Source organism: Mytilus edulis, chromosome 9 (genome assembly GCF_963676685.1).
Source record: "Mytilus edulis chromosome 9, xbMytEdul2.2, whole genome shotgun sequence".
NCBI lineage: Eukaryota > Metazoa > Mollusca > Bivalvia > Mytilida > Mytilidae > Mytilus > Mytilus edulis.
Genome location: NC_092352.1, coordinates 37,984,303 through 37,993,529, shown reverse-complemented (window position 1 = coordinate 37,993,529; position 9,227 = coordinate 37,984,303).

The following is a 9,227-nucleotide window of genomic DNA, read 5'->3' as shown; positions in this document are numbered from 1 at the left end:
TTTAAGACATGAACTATTAGATTCTGTTTCAGTTCTTCCTGTCCAAATTAACACAAAAACTTTGCTTTTTGGATCAACGGTACTCTCAGATAAGCAAAATAGTCTTTTATTTAGTTTGGTGCAGAAATATATTATTAAAAGTAAACGTTTTAACCCTTGATGTTAATGCTTCTTCACTCAATAGGAACCCAAGCATTTCACACTGTATACATTACAATAATTCATGTTTATTTATTATTATTATTTTTTTTTCTCATTAAATTTTTTTTTCTTCTTCTTTCACCTTTTTCATATTCATATATTTATTACAGAGCATGCCAGTATTTATATTTATGTATTGTTCAATAAGTGTATTATTTTTGTAAAAGGAGACAGATTTGTAAAAGCAAATTGCTTGTTTCTGAATCCTTAATTTTATTTCATTTATATAATATAGTTTAAATTAAATAATGTTGATTTATCTGAATAAATATTGTTTAAACTAAGACAGATGTAATTACCCCGGCACCCTTTGCCCAAAAAAAACCTTCTTTATTTTTAATGTACCTTTTGAATTTTAGTTTCACTTTCCATATACGGTATTCAAATTAATTTTTTTTTTTTTTTTCAATTCAAAGTTTTATTGCCATATAAACTTTACAGTTTGTGACATATAACAACAACAAAAACAAATAAAGACAATAACTAAGTAACTCAATATATATACACAAATTCAGGTAAATATTAAAGGGTCCCCTGTCCTCAGTTCCATTGACTTTTTTATAAAGGATCCTAGTTTATTCACTTGTGTTGGTGTTGATGGGTTAAGTATATATATAACTTTGTCATTGTCAGTGAGATTAGCAAATAAATTACTTTCTCTATTAATGCAATCAAAATATGTTAATCTAATATTTGAATTATGAGAACAATTTATTAGGAAATGTTTCTCATCATCTAGTACTTTACATTTTTTGCAAAGTCTCTCTTCGCGAGGAATTTTAAAATGCCTCCCTTTTTCAATTAATAATGAATGGTCACTGATTCTAAGTTTTGTAATTAATTTTCTAAATTCAAAGTTTGGGTTAGAGAGGTAAGGTTTGATCAATAGATTTGGCTCAAGTGCTTTATAAAAATTTAATTTACTTTTATCATCAATAGATGTTAACTTATTTATCAACAGGTTGTTGTAGTATGAGTTTATTTGGGGTTTAATATAGCTTTTAATATTTTTTAATTGTTTTAAATTATCACAGGTTTTTAGTCTATCTATATCAATGTTAGATTCAGAAAGAATATCTTTTGCAAAAGTGAACCATGAATAGGTGCCACTAGAATCCAAAGTTTTAGTTAATTGAAAAGATTCATGTAATAAGGGATTCAAATTTGAGGTGAAAAGCCTTGCTAAATACATAATAGTTTGGGTTTTTATATGACATTCAATAGGCAGTCTTCCCAATTCGTTCCTTGTACCAAAATTTGAGGCACTCTTGTTAGTGCCAAGGGTAAACTTGCAATACCCAAGATGCAAGTTTTCTATTGGAGTCTTGTCAATAAAATTAAATGGGTCCACAATTTTTCCAGAAACCAAAGCTCTTTTTTTAGCTTTGAAATATGTTATATATGAGTCCAAATATGTTATTTCAGAATTATAAGTCAATATAGGTCTCACTAAGGTGTCAAATAAGTTATTTGACACTCTGATAGGAAGGCTGCCAAGAGAATTAGTATATGTTTTAATAGAGAACAAAACCTTTTTTGCCTTTTTTGTTAATTCAGCTGTACTATGACTAAGATTACCATTTGATTTAATCAGCAGACCCAAGTAAGGATATTCTGAAACATTCTCTATTTTTTTGTTTTTATATACAAGTATAGATGTTTCAGGCTTTTGCTTTGTTGTTGAAAAGACCATACTTTTTGTTTTATTTATGTTTAGAGAAAGCTGCCAGTTTTCACATAACATGGAAACTTTATTTAGACTATTTTGGAGACCCTCCTTAGATTCTGATAGTAAAAGCAGATCATCAGCAAACAGGAGGGAGCCTAGTTTACTATTTATAAGCTCCAGTGGACTTGAGTTGTCATCTTCCAAACCTTTAGTGATATCATTTATAAAAATATTGAACAAAGTAGGACTTAATGAATCCCCTTGTTTCACACCTCTAGTAATGTCAAAATAGTCAGAAATGTGATCTTTATGTTTTAAAGAGGATTTTGTATTTAAATATTGTTGTTTTATTACTCTGTAAAAAGACTTTCCTACTCCCATTTTGCATAATTTATACAGAAGGGCTGTCCTCCATACAGAGTCAAATGCCTTTCTTAAGTCAATGAAGCATGCATATATTTTTTTGTTATTTTTGTGTATATATTTATTAATTAAAGATTTTAATATGAAAATACTGTCAGCAGTTCTGTGGTTTTCTCTGAAGCCAAATTGACAGTTATTCAGCTGTTTATCCTATGATTTATTGATAATAGGCTCTTCGATTATCAAAGACATTGACGGCAAAAGATTGTACAAAAATAGAAAAGTTAAAGTTACCACTCTACACGACAAAACAGTGTTTGGAGCAATTCAGTATATCAAATCGTTTAGAGATAAAGCAAAACATATAATGTTCCAAATAGGCTCCAATGATATAGAACAGAAAACACCGGACGAGGTTATCGAAGAAGTAGAAGAACTAGTCAGAGTGACACAAAGATATAACCCAGATGCAACAATCACTTTTGGTGAAATACTGCCACGTTTTTTGAGTGACAGATATTATGCTAAGTTTTTCAATGAACACCGCCTTATTTTTAATGTTCAATTGTATGAATTATGTAAAGATTTAGATTTACATTTTGTAAGGTATGATTTCATTCAGCCTGATTATTTTGTAGATGGAATACATATTAAAGGTCATGGCATTCCAATTATGGTTATGTCCATTAAAAGAGTACTCAATACACTACTAAATGTAAAGTTATGGGAACACAAAAACAAACCATGTAAGAAACAATGGTATACCTAATTATCAAATGCCAAATTCAATAACAAACAGAAAGCAGAGAGATCATCAAGCTTTTGAGCAGAAATCTCATTTTAATAACCCTATACATGTAGGGAGTGAAAGTGCTATGAATGGCAGAAATAAAATTGTAAATATGATGGAGCTCATGTTACAGGAAATGAGAACGGGTCAGTGGTAATATGTCTGAATGTTTAGAAGAAAAATCTAGTCTATTGATATAACCGGTATATGTTTACCGCCATATGTACTTTTCATATGTTTTGATTACAAACTGATTTTTTTATGTCAGTGATAAATATGTATGAATAATTAGAAGAAAAATGTATAGTTTATTGATATATTGCTTACCGGTATATGTTTACCGCCATATGTACTTTTCATATATTCTGATTACAAACTGATTTTTTATGTCAATGAATAATATGTATGAATCATTAGAAGAAAAATGTATAGTTTATTGATATATTGCTTACTGGTATATGTTTACCGCCTTATGGAATTTTCATATGTCCTGTTACAAACTGATTTTCTATATATAGAACTAAAACACAAATGGGAGGTGTACATGCAAAATAAATTCAAAAGAAAAGCTTTTTTATTTTTATTTTTTTATTTCTTTTTTTATATGTTCAAAGTGTGACTAGAAATAAAATAAAATTATATGACAAATAGGTTTTTGCACTGATATATACAACAATATAAATATAAATTTGTTTATTACATCAAATTGTCTTTGGTATTGATTTTAATATAATTGGTAAATACTAGTATATATATATATGCAAGGGTTTAAAATATTGATTTTTCTGAATTTAAAGAATAGAGTTACCTCCCATAGACCATACACAAGGTAATATCATTTAGACTTTATATTGTGAATATTGAGGTTTTCAGGTTTACAACAAAATAAGAAAGATTTATATGCTCAAATGTCAAATTGTTATAAAAATTTATCTATATCCTCATGGAATGTTCATGGCCTTGGAGACAAACTGAAAGATGAATTGTTTATTGAGAATTTAAAAGGTGACATAAACATACTTTTAGAAACCTGGAAGGGAGAATCTAAAGAATTTAAATTGGAAGGCCATTGTATTATTTCTAAGTCCCGTAAAAAAAGAAAAAAAGCAAGAAGGTATAGTGGGGGCATTATTGTTACTATAAAAAAGCCATACTTTAAAGGCATTACATATTTAAAAGAAGCAACAACCTCGCCAAATAGACTATGGCTTAAGTTGAATAAGAACTTTTTTGGATTTGTACATGATATTTATCTGTGCGCTCTTTATATACCCCCCTTTTCATCATCTCACTATGATAATGACTTAGATTTTTTAGAAAATGAGATATCATCTTTCTCCATGAATGGACAGATTGTATTAATTGGAGATCTAAATGCTCGAACTGGCCAAAGAGCTGACTTTATTGTAAATGATTCTGATCACATCAATAATTTTGATGGTTTTGATTTACTCCCTGAAAATTATATTACTGATTCAGAAATTAATAGAAACAATCAAGATACTTCTGTAAATACAGTTGGTACAAAGTTATTAGACTTGTGTTTGTCTTCAAGGCTGCGTTTACTCAATGGTCGATTTTTAGGTGACTCATTGGGATATTATACATATATGTCAAGCAGTGGATTTAGTACTGTTGATTATGCTGTTGTTAGCGAGAGTCTCCTGTCCTCAGTCAAATATTTTAAAACAAACGATTTTACTTACCTATCAGATCATGTTCAAATTACTTTATATATGAAGTGCTCTATAAATATAGATAAAGAAATTGGCCTTGAGGAAAAAGGTTGGCACTGGATTAAATCATATAAATGGACAGAAAATTCTAAACTTAAACTTATTGATGCTTTATTGACTGAAAATGTAAAGAATGAGATAATAGAGTTTGAAATGGTTAATTACGAGGAAAATCAGGTTGGTGTTGATGAGGCTACAGAAAAATTGACAAAAATTTTAGATAATATTTCAAGCCTTTCTTGTAAAGCAACTCCAAAAACTAAAAGGAGGAAGAAGAAAAGGAAATTTAAACAAGTTTGGTCAGACAATGTTATATATGAAACCAAGCGTCAAATAAATAAAATAGGAAACAAAATAAGAAATAATCCAAATAATAATAGTTTAAAGCAAAAGTTTTTTGAGTTAAAAAAAAACTTGAAGAAAATGGTTAAACACAAAAAGTATGAATATAAACAAAAACTTTATAATTGTTTAAGTGAATATATCAATCAAAATCCAAAGGAATATTGGAAAATTTTAAAATCTCTTAAGAATAAAACAGAAAAAGATGAAATACCAGAGGTATTAAAAGATGAAGAAGTTTTAATAAAACATTTTCAAGATCAAGGTAAACCTTCATCTATAAATAATGCTTTTATGATAGACATTGAATCACAGTTAAAGCTATTAGAAAATAATATAGACTTCAAAGCTGAAACAGATGCTCCAATATCTTGTTCAGAAGTAAATAAGGTAATCAGAAGACTAAAACTTCAAAAGTCTGCTGGACCAGATAGAATTATAAATGAAATAATTAAAACCTCAAATCAAGTAATAATTAAGTCAATTGTTAAAATATTTAATTTAATTCTAAAAACGGGTATATACCCAAAATCATGGAAGGACTCATATATAATTGCACTTCATAAGAAGGGAGACAAATCTGATCCCAATAATTACAGAGGTATATCTTTAATCAGTAATCTTCCTAAAATATTCAATGCTGTACTCAATAATAGATTAATCACAGTTGTGGATAAACAGCTGAATAACTGTCAATTTGGCTTCAGAGAAAACCACAGAACTAATTAATGTAAGCTCCACGTGGCAAAAATCACGTGATGCAGGAATGTAGTATCTTGGAGTATACGCCAAGACGAGCATCAGATTTTCAACTTTTGTTTCATTTTGTAAACTGTGTACCTTAAATTTTTTAACGGAAAAAAAATGTCTTCACTGGGATCTCTCGAGCTGGAACCGACACTCTCCAGTTTAGCAGGGACACTACTCTGTTTTTAATTTTTGTCAATTTTGTGCATGGCATCGTCAAAGACACTTACAGCATTCCTTGTCAAAGACATGTCTACTAAGTTAGAGAATGCTGTATTCGAATAGGGACTGCTCTATTCATTCACATAAATTTTGCAATCTTTTGACATAGAAAACACCCTTTTCTATTTAAAATAGATATTCTACATTATAAGGTGTCATTTGTAAGTTTGTAATGGAACTTGAACAACTTTAAAAAGTTGAAATGTTTAAAGACTGAAACAAAACGTTGCCACATATTTAATATGATGGACACACCAACCTTTAATGACATGACCCTTCTTTGTTGCCCTCTCCTTTAAAAGCTTAAACATCTTCTCAATATCTATTGCTTTCCGCTAAAATAGCTGCCTAAATTTAGAAAACAGCTCTGCTTTAAAATTCATCTAGTCTTCTTGTTTTTCAAAACGATTAAAGGTTAAACTGTTTCATATCCAACGGCAAATATATTACAGTATTATCCGAATTCATCATTACACGATGCTGGAAAATTGCTATTATCAAGTTCAATTTCAAATAAATAGATTCGTCCTTAACAAAACTATATAATCTGTGTGGGAAACGTCTAATGTATAAAATGATTGATGTATTTATTGTTAGTCTTTAACGCCACTTTAATCCTTATTTGCAATTTCATGGCGCCAAGGTTGTTTTGTGCGTAGAATGCTGGAACGCTTATTTCTTTCTTTTCGTGCGGGGACTCCAAGCAGACAACATGCATGTAACGGCGCTGTAGATTTTCTTATTAATTAAAGAAAGTTGCCGGTCCGGTATTAGATCTGTTAGAAGTATTCAAATCGAAAATCTGGTGGTATCGCCTTTGGCTACAAGAGATATTTAGAAAATTGTATTACACCAATTGAAACTGATTGTCCTTTTGTACAATGGTTTAGTATTGACGAAAAAATATTTGACTTAAAAAGTAGTGTTATTTTCGGAGTAATTTACATACCACCTGAAAACTCTATCTATACATCAGAAAATGCACTTTCAGATATAGAATTAGAATTTTTTGATTTACAAAGAACAAACAAGTATATTTGTCTTCTTGGCGATTTTAATAGTAGAACAGCGAGTTTACAAGACTTTAATGATTTAGTAGACACTGATGATTTTTTAGCACAGAATTTAATTGATATTAATGAATTTAGTAATGTTGATATCTTAGATAAATTGGGTATTCAAAGAAAACGACACAGTACCGATTCAAATGTAAACACATATGGTAGAAAACTTATACAATTTTGTAAGAATAACAACATGTATATAATGAATGGTCGGATAGGAAATGATGAAGTAGGTAAACCTACGAGCAAGAATACCAGTGTCGTAGACTATGCAATAAGTACTGCAGATGTATTGTATTTAGTAGAAAATTTTGATGTTCTACCATTTAGCAGTTTATATTCTGATATCCATTGTCCACTCGAATTAGTACTCAATTGTAGTAATACTAAGCAATCAAATGTAAATATAAATGTAGAATCTGGTGAAAATAATACATATATTGGAAAATGGAATCATGATCAAGTTAATGAATATAAAGAAAATCTTGACAAAGAAAGTATATCTCAATTGTTATCTTATATTATGACAAAAACTGAAAATGTTCAAAATGTTGATAAAAATACTATTGATGAAATTGAAAATGAAATAAGAGATGTTTTACTCAATTCTGCTAGAAATACATTTGGGGAGTTCGTACAGAAAACTTATGGATTTGATTACACGGGAGGGAAACAAAATCACCGTGATTGGTTTAACACAGAATGCCGCCGGGAAAGGAGGGCGTTTAGAAAATCAAAAAGGTTATATAAACGATATGGTTCACGTATATTCAAGGAACGTTTGAGACGTAGTGAGACTTTATATAAAAAAACTATGGATAAAAATATTAGATCATTTAACGTTGATTTACGTTCAAAGATGAAAAAGATGCGAACAAAAAACCCGAAAGAATTTTGGAAAATTATTAATCGGGGTAAACGAAAGAAAAAAAATGATATTAATATTGAAGATTTGTTTTCTTTTTTTAAGGATCTGAATAAAAATAAGGAAACAAATGATCGGTATATTTTAGAAAATGATGTAAACGAAAATTCATCAAATGTATTTCTTAATGCTTGTATTACAAAAGATGAAATATTGAAGGCAATAAAAAGCCTGAAAAATAATAAGACCCCTGGTGATGATCTTATTGTAAATGAGTATATATGCTCGTCTATTGAATTTTTTATTGATGTTTATGTGTGTTTATTTAATCTTGTTTTTGACACAGGATTGTTGCCTGAGGCATGGTTAATAGGAAATGTAATTCCATTGTTTAAAAACAAAGGCTCTGAAAGTGATCCACAAAACTACAGGCCTATAACGTTATTGTCTACTCTAGGTAAACTTTTTACCTCAATATTGAACACAAGATTATGTAATTATCTTGATGAATTATGTATATTGAATGAAAACCAAGCAGGTTTCAGAAGGAATTATTCTACGACTGAACATATTTTTACTATACATATTTTATTTGAATTATTAAAATTGGGAAAGAAAAAGTTACATTGTGCTTTTATCGACTTTGAAAAAGCGTTTGACTCTCTACAGCGAAATTTACTTTTGTTCAAACTATTGCAGAATGAAGTAAATGGGAAATTTTTTCGAGTTATTCAGAGTATGTATGATTATGCCAAATCGCGTATTATACATCAGGGTAAAAAATCTGATTTCTTTCCTTGTGAGATGGGGGTGCGACAAGGGGAAAATCTTTCACCTGCTTTGTTTTCTATATTTTTAAATGATCTTCAAACTTTTTTTGAAAAGAAAAACATAACAGGCTTAAAATCTATATCACAGGAAATCGAAAATGAGCTGACAGTATTTTTGAAATTGTTTTTACTTTTATATGCAGATGACACTGTTTTATTAGCAGAAAATAGCACTGATCTACAATACATGTTAAATACATTTTACGAATATTGTGACGAATGGAAAATGAAAATAAATACAAATAAAATTAAAAACCAATTGTTCAGAGAACCATTGATGGTCTTTCCACCAGTTAAGACCTTTTTTTATGTGAAAATATTAAAATTTGGTTTTAAATGTCAATTGTACCGTCAAATGACAGCTCATTGAACGCTAATTCCAAAAATGTATGGTTTCT